This window comes from Vulpes lagopus, chromosome 9 (assembly GCF_018345385.1).
Source record: "Vulpes lagopus strain Blue_001 chromosome 9, ASM1834538v1, whole genome shotgun sequence".
NCBI lineage: Eukaryota > Metazoa > Chordata > Mammalia > Carnivora > Canidae > Vulpes > Vulpes lagopus.
Window position 1 is genome coordinate 75,593,474 of NC_054832.1, and position 12,660 is coordinate 75,606,133.

The 12,660-nt window shown below is 35.7% G+C and overlaps 1 pseudogene; it reads left to right on the forward strand.

Moving 5' to 3' along the window:
• Positions 1–1,668: 1,668 nt before the first annotated feature.
• Positions 1,669–7,713, forward strand: LOC121498635 (annotated as a pseudogene).
• The last annotated feature ends 4,947 nt before the right edge of the window (positions 7,714–12,660 follow it).

Sequence of the window (12,660 nt, forward strand, 5' to 3'; positions counted from 1 at the left end):
AGAGACTGTCTTCCTTCCAATGGATAGTCTTTCCTCCTTTATCGAATATTAGTTGACCATAAAGTTGAGGGTCCACTTCTGGGTTCTCTATTCTGTTCCATTGATCTATGTGTCTGTTTTTGTACCAGTACCACACTGTCTTGATGATCACAGTTTTGTAGTACAACCTGAAATCTGGCATTGTGATGCCCCCAGCTATGGTTTTCTTTTTTAAAATTCCTCTGGCTATTTGGGGTCTTTTCTGATTCCACACAAATCCTAAAACAATCAATGTGATTCATCATATCAGCAAGAGAAAAAACAAGAACCATATGATCCTCTAAATAGATGCATAGAAAGCATTTGACAAAATACAGCATCTATTCCTGATCGAAACTCTTCAGTGTGTAGGGATAGAGGGAACATTCCTCAACATCTTAAAAGCCATGTATGAAAAGCCCACAGCAAATATCATTCTTAATGGGGAAACCCTGGGAGCCTTTCCCCTAAGATCAGGAACATGACAGGGATGTCCACTCTCACCACTGCTATTCAACATAGTACTGGAAGTCCTCGCCTCAGCAATCAGGCAACTAAAAGAAGTAAAAGACATTCAAATTGGCAAAGAAGAAGTCAAACTCTCCCTCTTCGCAGATGACATGATACTCTACATAGAAAACCCAAAAGACTCCGCCCCAAGATTGCTAGAACTCATACAGCAATTTGGTAGCGTGGCAGGATACAAAATCAATGCCCAGAAATCAATGGCATTTCTATCCACTAACAATGAGACTGAAGAAAGAGAAATTAAGGAGTCAATCCCATTTACAATTGCACCCAAAAGCATAAGATACCTAGGAATAAACCTAACCAAAGAGGTAAGGATCTATACCCTAAAAACTACCGAACACTTCTGAAAGTAATTGAGGAAGGCACAAAGAGATGGAAAAATATTCCATGCTCATGGATTGGAAGAATTAATATTGTGAAAATGTCAATGCTACCCAGGGCAATTTACACATTCAATGCAATCCCTATCAAAATACCATGGACTTTTTTCCGAGTGTTGGAACAAATTTTCTAAACATATTCTAATACAAACTTTGTCTTTCATTAAAACACCTTCCCACCCACTTCTGGTAATCATATCACTGTTACTCCTTTCTACTAAGGTAAAAATTTGTAAATATTGAGCTCTTCTTTCCTATTCAACCTTTCACATCCTATTTGCGTCTTCTTTGGAAATGACTTATTTATTTACTACATTGTTTTAAGCTCTTTTCTCTATGAAAGGTATATACCTTTAGTGACTTAGTGAAATACTGAAATAGCCTTTTAGTGACTACCTTGATTCCAAATTCCATCCAATATGCCAAAAAAAAAAAAAACTACAACTCCCAAGTTTTAAATGTCTCTTCTCTGACCCCAAAATGATTCCCTTTATTTATTGAGTTAAATCCCAAATACTCACTTAGAGGAGATTTTAGGAGCTTCCATAATCACCTCCACCTTTTTCTTTTAGTTTTCTGTTATTGCTGGGTTTTAGATTTCACCCTCCAATCTGTCCAGAAGTGCTAATCATTTTAAGTATGTATCATACTCAGTCTCATCTCTCTGACATTATTCAGTGTAACCTGTTGCTTACATAGCTACTTCTTCTTGAAGAACCAGGTCAAGCCTTGTGTGACCATGATAAGCTTTCTTGGACCCTTGAGAGCTCTGAAGGTAATTTATAGATTACAACACACAATTGTGCCTCTAATTATCCCTATGTTCTAATTTAAATATTACCTTTTCTTTGAATTAAATTTGTGAATTCTTGGGGACAGGGCTATTTCTTAATGAGATGCAAGGTAAACATCCAAAGAAAACAATAACATTCTTGTATATAACAGCAATAATCAGTTATAAAATGTAATAGAAGAGAATCCCACTTATAATACCAAAACAATACTACACTTAGGAATGTAACCAAAACAAAAACAAAAACAAAACCATGCAATTCCACTATTAAAAAAACCTTTATTGAAGGACAATATAGAAAACCTGAAAAAAACAGAGACATACCATTGTTCCTGTAGGAGTCTCAAAACTCTAAAAAAAAAAAAAAATCAGTATTTCCCAAATCAAGCTATCAATCTAAATCAGACCCCCAAAATTCCATATTTTGACAAGCTGTTTCTAGTTCATTAAAGAAATAAAGCAAAAGGCAAGAACTACCTAAACACTTTTAGAGGAAAAAAATTGTAATATAGATTAATTTGCTGTAGCAAATAATCAAACATTTTTTAATTATTTAATAATTAAAATTGTGTTGTCTTGGAATAGCAATAAGAAAATAATAAAAGAGATTCAAGAGGCAGGATTAGGCATTGTATTGTAAAACATAATGAAGTAGCATTTCAAATTGATAAAGAGGGTTGTTAAATATATGACTAAGAGTCTTATCTCATGTTGTCTATAAAAATAAGTATCAGATAGATTAAAATTTAAACATTAATAACCAAAACTAACAATTTTACTTTCTAAAATCATAATAATGGCAAAATAATTTGAAAAGGACTGAATGTTTATCACAGTAGAAGTAGTTAAAAACGTATAGTGTCACACTATGCAACAGCACTCAGCCACTAAAGAGTAAGGTACAGTTATTTGTACTGACATTTAAAGTTTCCAAGAAACTAAAAAGTATAAGGATAGACTTATTTGTCCTGACATTTAAAGTTTTAAAGACATACTGCTGCATGGAAAAAGTAAGTGAAAAAAGCAGACATAAATCTTGACCTTACTTATGTTTTTATAATGAAAGACACAAATGTATCTCTCACAGTGAATGTAGCTCACACCGAATGAGATAGGATGCTAGGTACCAAGCAGTAAATGCTGGTTTCCCAGGTAGGGGCAGTAGAGGTGGGTGGGTAGTTAAGAGATGGAAAAGTAAAGTAGACTTTCATGTTTCACTCCAAGTTCTTCTGTATAGTTTAAAACTAGGATTTATGTGATAAAAAAAGAAACACTTATTAATTCATACCAAAGTACCATTGCCTATTAGCAGAGATGGCAATCCTAAAAAATATACAAACTTTTAAAAGGAAAACATGTATGAATCCATCCATACATACATACATAAAAATGTAAAACCTCTTTAGGTCAAAATAACCCACAAACAAAATAAAACACAAGTCATATCTGAAAGAAATATTTTAAAATGTATAACAGATGAAGGATAAACAGTCATAACATATGAAGAACTATTATGAATAAGAAAAAGACCAAAAACTCAATAGAAAAATGGATATCTGATATAAAAAACATTTCACAAAATTACTTGTGAAACATATGAAAAGATGTTCAAACTGTATAGTTATAAAAATGTATATTAAAACACTAAATTTGTCCATCAGGTACACAAAATTTTAAAAAACATTGATAATATTCAAAGCTGGTGAGTGTTGAGATTGACAGTCATTCTCAAGTTCTCTTCCTGTGAATATAAATCGAGCCTTTTGGGACCATTATTTGCAATATTTTAAAACATACAATTAGCTTACACTTCGACCCATAAATTCCATCCCTATCAATCTATCCCTATAGAAATAATCACATATATTTAAAAAAGGTATGTTTGCCAGGATATTCAATGCTGTAGTGTATATGATAGCAAGCAACTGGAAGGAGTAACCATCCACTAAAAATATGACGGTTAAGTGTTATAGATTACCTATACTAGGAAACGTTGTAATCCTAGTCCATGAAAAGAAAAACTATCAACATTGAAAGATCTTATTATATTGTTAAGTGAAAAACAAATCACAGGAAAATATGTATACTGTACTCCTGCCTATGCTGGAAAAAGTGCATTTATATGTAGTGTTATGGACTGAATTTTGTTCCCCCTAAAATTCAAATGTGGATGACTTAACTGCCATACATCAGAACACGACTATATTTGAAGATAGGGTCTTTAAAGAGGTGATTAAGATAAAATTAGCCTGTTAGTGTGGGCCCTAATCCAATCTGACTTATATCTGTATAAGAAGAGGATTGGACATACAAAGAAACCCAGGGGAAAAAAGATTATATGAAGACACAAAAAAAGTGGCCATCTGCAAGCCAAGGAGAGAGGCTTCAGGATAAACCAACCCTGCCAACACCTTGATCTTGGACTTCTAGCCTCTAAAACTATGTGACAATAAATTTTGTTGTTTAATGTCTCCTATCTGTAGTATTTGTTATGGCAATCCTAGGAAACTACACATAGTAAGGATTTTAGGAAGATGCACACTCAACTGAAAATAGAAGTGGCCTCTGGAACTCTGGAATGAGAGGGGAGAAAGGAAAGAAGTTAAAAACCATATATATATATATATATGGTTTATATATATATATATGGGGGTGGGTGGGTGGGTGTGTATATGTACATATATAAATATATATGCATGTATATATTATATTTTCCACATGCTTTCATGTTTCTAGAGATGTTAGAGCAGACTTTTTATAATTAAAAAAGAAAAGAGAAAGAATATCACTTAAATAGGTAGGGAAACGTTCATAGATGGTACACCAAGTGATACTTTAATCCATTACACAATTTTTTAAACAGTAGAATGTAGACAGAATGCTTTGAGATCAGTTATGCAGGAATCTCAGAGACTATATATATGGGGTACATATTTTTGAAAAGACTTAAAATATCACTTCTATTTTCAGAGGGTACATTTTCAAAAAAGAAAACTCACCAGCAAGTCTAATTTTAAGTCCAAGAACTCTAGAAGGCCTAGGAGAAGGCTGTTATCTCCATTTCCATTTTCCTTGCTGCAATAAGTCAATGCCACATTTTGCAAAATCAAAGTTCTCAGAATTAAATAAACACCATCCAGAAACATCTGCACCCCATAAAGGACAGCAGAATCCACAACAAGGCTCTCCTGGCTTCATCAGATGCAAATATTTCTATTACTATAGGAACATAGATTCTGATAGGTCATTTTACTGGCTAGTTGTCTCCAAGAACTTTATGCCTAGAAGTCTAAAGGACAAATTCAAGAAAAAAAAAAGCAGAGGTATGAAGAAGTTGTCATTTCTCCTAATTCTACAATAGCTGGAAACTTTAAATTGTTGGCTTAAAAAATAAAAATTCCACTCATCAAAATGTCATTCACTTATATTCAACTGCCACCTATACCCCCATCCCACCCCACCCAGTGATTAGAGGTTTGGATCCAGTAAATGATATAGATTAAACTGAATTTTATTATGTTATTTTTGCTGATATAAATCTTGATCTCTTTAAGCTGATTGCTTCATATCACTTCAACATCCAAAATCATAAAGCAAGCAAAACACTAAAAAATATGGAAAAGAATGTGCACCATTTAAAATCTTCTTTTAGTATAAAATCAATTTATATGTTTTTAACAGTACCCTTTAGAGGTGATGACTTTCTTCTCTTTCTATCATCACTGCATGGGAAAAGAATTAAGATTGCATTTGACTTTTAAAGCATTGAAAACATTTTGAGAGTTTGATATATACCAGACATTGTACAAGCAAAGTGAAGGATCTGGCTGATAATGGAGTAAGGCTGTCAATAAAAATAAATAAATAAATAAATAAATAAATAAATAAATAAATAGTGATAAGTTGGGGAGCAACAATATTACAAAGGTGCGAATGGCATAAGAACAGGCGCTTTTTTTCTTCTTGGAAAATAAAAGGTTGAGGGGAAGTGCAGAAAGGCCTTCACAGAAAATGTTAGCTTTGAGCTTTGGTCAGTAGGAGATAATTCTGTAAGTACCTGGAGTAAAGCTTTCCAGGCTCCCTTTCCAGAGGGAGCAGCTCACAGAAAGTCAGAGGTATGAGCATGTAGCCTTTGATGTTGACAAGCAGCGCTGGAAGGCAAGCATCCAGCCTGGGGGGAGAACACGGACCCCACTTGCCTGGGAAAGAATGCTAAACATGATTCATGTGCAGTTCTTTCCCTTATCACAAACCAACAAACTCCTCTAAAAAGGAAATTTTGAGGTGAGCCCAGTGTCATCATGTCTCTCCTTCTCGGTGCTCCTGAGCCACACAGGAGGAAAGCCTGGGGACCCACCACCTACCTTCACTCTGACCTCATCACTATCCCTGGTGCCCTCCAGGGCAGGTTCCATTAAAGAAGCTGAGCTTTGAAGAACATGATCCAATCATCATACAGCCTCAAAACGACCACAAGTCACCTCAGCATCAGTGCCCCAGGCTCCTCGATTAGGGCCACCGAACGTGCAGCTGCTTATCAGGACCCAGGAAAGAAAGTGCCAGCCAGCTGCTGAGCAGGCAAGGTGGGACATCCCAGATCCCGAAATGCTCTCTTGATCTTTTGACAAATGAGTGGTTTTATGTCTGGTAACCTGTAGAGCACATTTACAAATTACTCACAATTTCAAGTGTAACTTAACGAATCTTTATGCTAGTTAGATGGTTTCTGTGAAAGTCCATTGGTTTTGACTAAAGGGCAGGAATCCCTGCCCTTCTGTGCTTCAGCTTCTGGTTAATAGGAGTTAGTCTTTTAGTCGCTTTATTTGGGAAACACCACACTGAGTCTTGTTTGCATGCCATGATAGTTTAAATCCTGTCAAAGGAAAAAAGGACTGAGTGTAGAGGAAAAGAGAGCTCGCATGATGGAAATATTTTTTTGAGATGAAAGATGTACTTCAATTAAAGACAAGCAGATTATTTCCCAAAAGAAAGGCATGAGTGCTCTGTCTGTAAAAGACGTCCTTACGGTGTGGTTGGCTGGGAGAGGATTGGAACATCTAATGATTGTTGGGCTTTCTCAAGGAAAGCTCTTCATGTGAGAAAATGTAAGTTGGAGGCTCTGGAACCTCAGTAATCTGAGAGAAACCAAAAGGACACAGACCTACCAAAAAGCATCTAGAAACTAAAATTAGTTGACATGAAACGACCATGCTAGCAAAAGAGCTTTTTTTTATCCATTCATCTTTTGATGGACACAGAAGATGTGGTTTATGTATACAATGGAATATTCCTCAGCCATTACAAATGACAAATACCCACCAGTTGCTTCAATGTGGATGGAACTGGAGGGTATTATGCTGAGTGAAGTGAGTCAATCGGAGAAGGACAAACATTATATGTTCTCATTCATTTGGGGAATATAAATAATAGTGAAAGGGAATAGAAGGGAAGGGAGAAGAGATAGGTAGGAAATATCAGAAAGGGAGACAGAACGTAAAGACTCCTAACTCTGGGAAACGAACTAGGGGTGGTGGCAGGGGAGGAGGGCGGGGGGTGGGGGTGAATGGGTGATGGGCACTGAGGGGGGCACTTGACGGGATGAGCCCTGGGGGTTATTCTGTATGTTGGTAAATTGAACACCAATAAAAAGTTAATTTATTAAAAAAGAAAAGAGCTTTTTTTTTTTTTTTTTTTACTTTGAGATCAAAGGGAACAGCTAAAAGCAGAAATAGAAAAATACAAAAAATGTGACCCGGAAGTTGTAGAGGAAATGCACCAAGAAACAAAGTAGCCAAAAAAGCTGCTGGCAGATGGAGTATAACATATTCGCAATAAAATCTTGGGCCAAAAGAGAATTTGGATTTGAAGAAAATAAAACTGATAAAAAATTTTGGAATTCCAGAATACTGTGACCATCTCAGATTGAGATGTTCAATGTTGGTGAAGGACCCACGTGCTTGTGAATATGTACATTTTTATATAATTCAATGAAATGTATTGAATTGTCACTTGTCTAAGTCTGTGTTTATCACTTCACTAATTTTAAATAAAGTACAAAGTGTAAAAAAAAAAAGGAAAGAAAAAGTCTCCTTGCCTCCTGCTTCATAGCACTATCTTTTATTATTTCTTTCATATTGTCCTGGCTTTAGGGTCTTGCTTTACCTGTGTGTCCCCACCCTCTACCAACCCACCCCTTTTCCAGATAGCTTCTCCTTTGAAGAGGACTACCTTTGTACTAAATACATGGCACACTCTGGTGTAGCCCATGAAGACTTCTCCATGCTAAGGCCCCTTTCCTGAGCTCCCATCTTTTACTTTTTTTAAAATTTCATTCTTAAGTAATCTACACCAAACTTGGGTTCCAGTCCACAACACTAAGATCAGGAGTTGCATCCTCTACTGACTGAGCCAGCCAAGCACCTTCTTTAGCTCCCCATTAAACAAGATCCAGCCCCAAGTGGATTGGACATCAGACCATATATACTGTGCTAAGGTATTTGGACTTGAGCATGCAGGCCACTGAGATCCAACTAGCCTGAAAGAGACACATCCCTCTAGTAACTGGATGAGAATAGATTGCAAAGGGGCCAAAGCCATAGGTTCAATGATAAATTTGTCCTTAAATTAGTTTTTATAGGAAATAACAACTCAAATTAATCTAAGGTGATTGGAATGGACATAAGAGATATTTGGATGTAAACAGCAATCTTTTTTCCTGACCAGGTGTTGTCAGAGTACAGAGAGAGAAAGAAGTTTAAGATCACCTCCAGGTGATCACCTATACCCCAGCTTTGTAGGATTCCCTTAGTTGAGATAAGGAATACAGGAAAAGGAGCAGTTCAGAAGAAATGTGCACTTAATTTTAGGTCAAATACATTTGAGGCATCTGTAAAATTTTGTCAAAATCATACAAGAGCAGAAAATAAGCAAATGGTTTTAAATTTGAGTAATATTCTTAGGCACCTATGTACTATTACAGCACTGTGCTTTTAAAAACTGTATGATTTGCAGTAAAGTTTGGGGTCTTTTTAGATTTATTTATTCATTTTAGAGACAGAGAGTACCTGAATACGAATGTGAGTGGGGGAAGGTACAGAGGGAGAGGGAGAGAATCTCAAGCAGACTCCACACTGAGTGAGGAGCTTGACATGACATGTGGGGCTTGATCTCACCTGACATCATGATCTGGGCAGAAATCAAGAATCAGGCACTCAACCAACTAAGTTACCCAGGAGACCCAGTAAAGTTTGTTTCTAAAACTTTAGCAAGATGGGTAATATTAAATATTAATACAATACCTGCTATTGATTAAAATAATAAATGGTATATCCACCATTTAGAAAATTATTAGTAATTTATTTTTTAAATCTAAAGCTATTATAAAATCTTAGCAGGAAAGGAAAAAAACATCTAGAATTAATGCTATTTACTTTTTTCCACTTAATATTAAACAACAAAAAGCAATTAATTTTCTAAATATGATATTTATTATGTCTTATGAAAGGAAATGGGAAATGCTATATTTAGCCTGAAACACAGTGGCTGAGATAACAGCAATCTCTAGAGACCATCTATGTTCTTAAACATGAAGAGTGATACTAAAATGTGTGCTGACATTTTCTAGAGAAAAACACAACTTTTAAATAATTGCATTGAAAGTTTCTTAAAATAATATTTTAAGAAAAATAACTCAAGATATTTTCATCTACAGGTACAACTACTAAGATCTTAATATTCTCAGTAGGTTTATAGGACCCCAAGTCGCATTCATGCATCCACTGAATGAACATCTCAGTATCTGCTGGGTGACAGGGACCGGTCTAGGCAGGGGGTACAAAACAGTGAAAAAAAAAACAGGCAAAAAATCTCTACCCCAATGGAACTTGCATTCTAGTGGGAGAACAGGTAATAAACACAAAAAGTAAATGAAATAATATGCTATTAGGAGATAGATAATTGGGAGAAAAAATAAAGCAGGGAGGAGGAAAAGCCAGTGCCACAGGTCAGAGGGGCTGGGGCTTTAAATGGGACACTCTCAGAAAGCTTCATGATGAAGGTAACATCTGAACATAGGCTTAGAAGCACTGAATGAGATAGTTGTTATGAGGACATGCGGAGGGAGAGCAATACAAGTAGTAGAATGGGGATGTCGCCATGACTCTGACATGAAACATGTCCAGTGGTCAAGGAGGGCCAAGGTAGCCAGGAAAAGGAAAATAGTAGCAGTGAAGCCAGAAAGCTTGTATCCTGAGGTTGGATGATGTTGGAAGGTTTGAGCAGAGACAACATGCCCAGAATTCATCTGTAAAGTGACACTCTGGTTGACAATAGACTGCGGGAGGCAGAAGAGGGAAAGAAATCAAGCAGATGGAAGAGTTAAGTTCCATTAAAATAGTTTAAGTAAAGGGCACCTGGGTGGCTCAGTAGGTTAAGCATCTGCCTTTGGCTCAGGTCATGATCCCAGGGTCCTAGGATTGAGCCTTGAATCAGGCTCTTTGCTCAGCTCCTCTGCCCCTCACCCTACTTGTGCGGCATGCTCTTTCTCTCTCTTTCTCAAATAAATAAATAAAATATTTAAAAAATAAAATAAAATATATTTTTTAAATAGTCTAAGTAAGATGATGGTGGTGGCTTAGACCAGGGCATAAGAGTGGAAGAGTGAGAAGTAATCCAATGCTGGATATTTTGAAGGTAGAGCCAAGAGAATTTCCTGAAGATTCAATTTGAAGTGTGAGAGAAAAAAAAAAATAAGGATAACTTGGAATTTGGGGCCAAGCCAACTGGAAGATTAAATTGAGAGATGCAGGAGATTTTGGAGAATCCAAGATTGTGGTTTGGGGATATTTTGAAGATTTTACATAGAACACTAGGTATATGATCAGAGTGTAGAGAACAGTCTGAGCTGAAGATTTGGGAATGGACACTGTACTGATGATATCTAACACCACGAGTCTATATGTGATACAGATGAGGTCCAAAGAGAAATGAGGAAGGTTAGCTGGGTATATGAGAGAAAGAAGAGCATGAGATCCTGAAGGAAACCCAAGTTTCCTTCTTCAGGGATCAGAGGTAACCAGTTGCATCCAACTCTGCTGTTAGAGCAGGTGGAGACAGGGAAAGGTCACTGGTTTCACATATTGGAGTTATTGGGGCCTGTGAATACAACAGTCTCTGGGTAATGGTGGAACAAAGCACTTTCAAGTGGTTTAAGACACGATGGCAGAAAAGGGAGTGGAATGAACATGGATGCAAAAACCCTCATTAAAATGTTAGCAAATCAAATCCAACAATATATAAAAAGAATTATACACCATAACCAAGTGGGATTTATCCCAGGTGTTCAAGATTGGTTCAACATTTGAAAATCAATGTAATATATCATATCAACAGGTTGAAAATGAAAAAAATCACATTTATCATATCAATAGATGCAGAAAAAACATTTGACAAAATCCTACCCTCATTCATGATAAAAGTTCTCAGTAACTAGGAACAGAGGGGGATCTTCTTCAACTTAATAAAGAATATCTATAAAAAATCTATAATTAACATCATACTCCATGGTAGAGAAACTCAATGTTTTCCTACTAAGATCTGGAACAAGGAAAGAATGTCTCCTCCCAATGCTTCTTTTCAATATCAAAGTAGAAATTCTAGCTAATGTAACAAGACATGAAGAGGGAATAAAAAGTATACAGTTTGGAAGGAAGAAAAGGAATTGGAGAGGATAAGGAGGCAACTATTTAGTAGTTTGAGTACAAAGGGTGGCAACTGGAGAAGTGGTGGCAAGGGAGGTTCATTTGTGTTTTTAGATGGGAGCAATAATTAAGTATGGAAAGAAACGTTGATGCTACAGAGGAGAGAACTGCTGAAGAAATGCCCCTATTCAATATGCTATGCTAGCTCTAGCCACCAAGGTGTTAAGAACCATCAATGTATGGTGATTTTGTCATCATTGGCTATGTCTTTTAAACATGATTCTCTGCAAGGATCAAGCTCTCTCTTTCTCTTTCTATATTTCTTTCTTTCTTTCTTTCTTTTTTTTGGACATTTCTCTAGTATATATTTCAACCCAAGACAGAAGTAAATTTTGAAATTATTTCTTCTCTAAGGATACTGACAATGACAATTTTATGATGGGTATTTGGTAATCCTATGCAAGTCCTTTTAAAATATGCAAAACTGGAAAAATTGTTATAGTTGCTTTTGTATATACCTTGTGTAAAAGATGTGATAAAAGTTAATCTTATTCAACTAACAGAAACACTTCCACATTATATTTTTAAAATATAATGCACTGTTTATTGCAATCCATGTGTGACTACTGAACCAGATTGCAAAGTATTATTTTCTGTTTGATAAAGCACATTAACAATAATATTATCTGGAATCATATTTCTGATAATATATTGATAAAAATCTATCTTGGTATAATAAAATTATATATATATATATATATATATATATATATATATATATAGAAATATTTTTACTGAGAAGAAACCATGGAGCCATAGATAAAAATCACAGAATCTTCTAATGAGTTTATTTTTATCTTTTAAAAAAATTCCTTCCTACTAAATCTTTATCAAATCTACCAAAGAGTACAAAATCAATTGACTGAGGGTCTACCTTCCAGGCCTATCAGATACAATTAGCGTATGTTTTAAAATAGAGGCAGGATAAATGAGGAAAAGCAGTAGCCCTGGATAATCTCCAAAATGAATAATTAATAAGCATTAAAAAGCAACTGTGGTTCAGAGAAAACTGGTATTCAGATCCCAAGGCCTGTATTTCTTTGTTGACTTGGCCACTGGCTAGCTGTCTAAACATCGACAGGCTACAAGTCTCCTGAGGCCTCCATTTATTCAAGTATAAAATGAGAGAGTAAAACCAGAACTTCCAGTCCTAAAACTCCATAACCCTATACCAGCATTA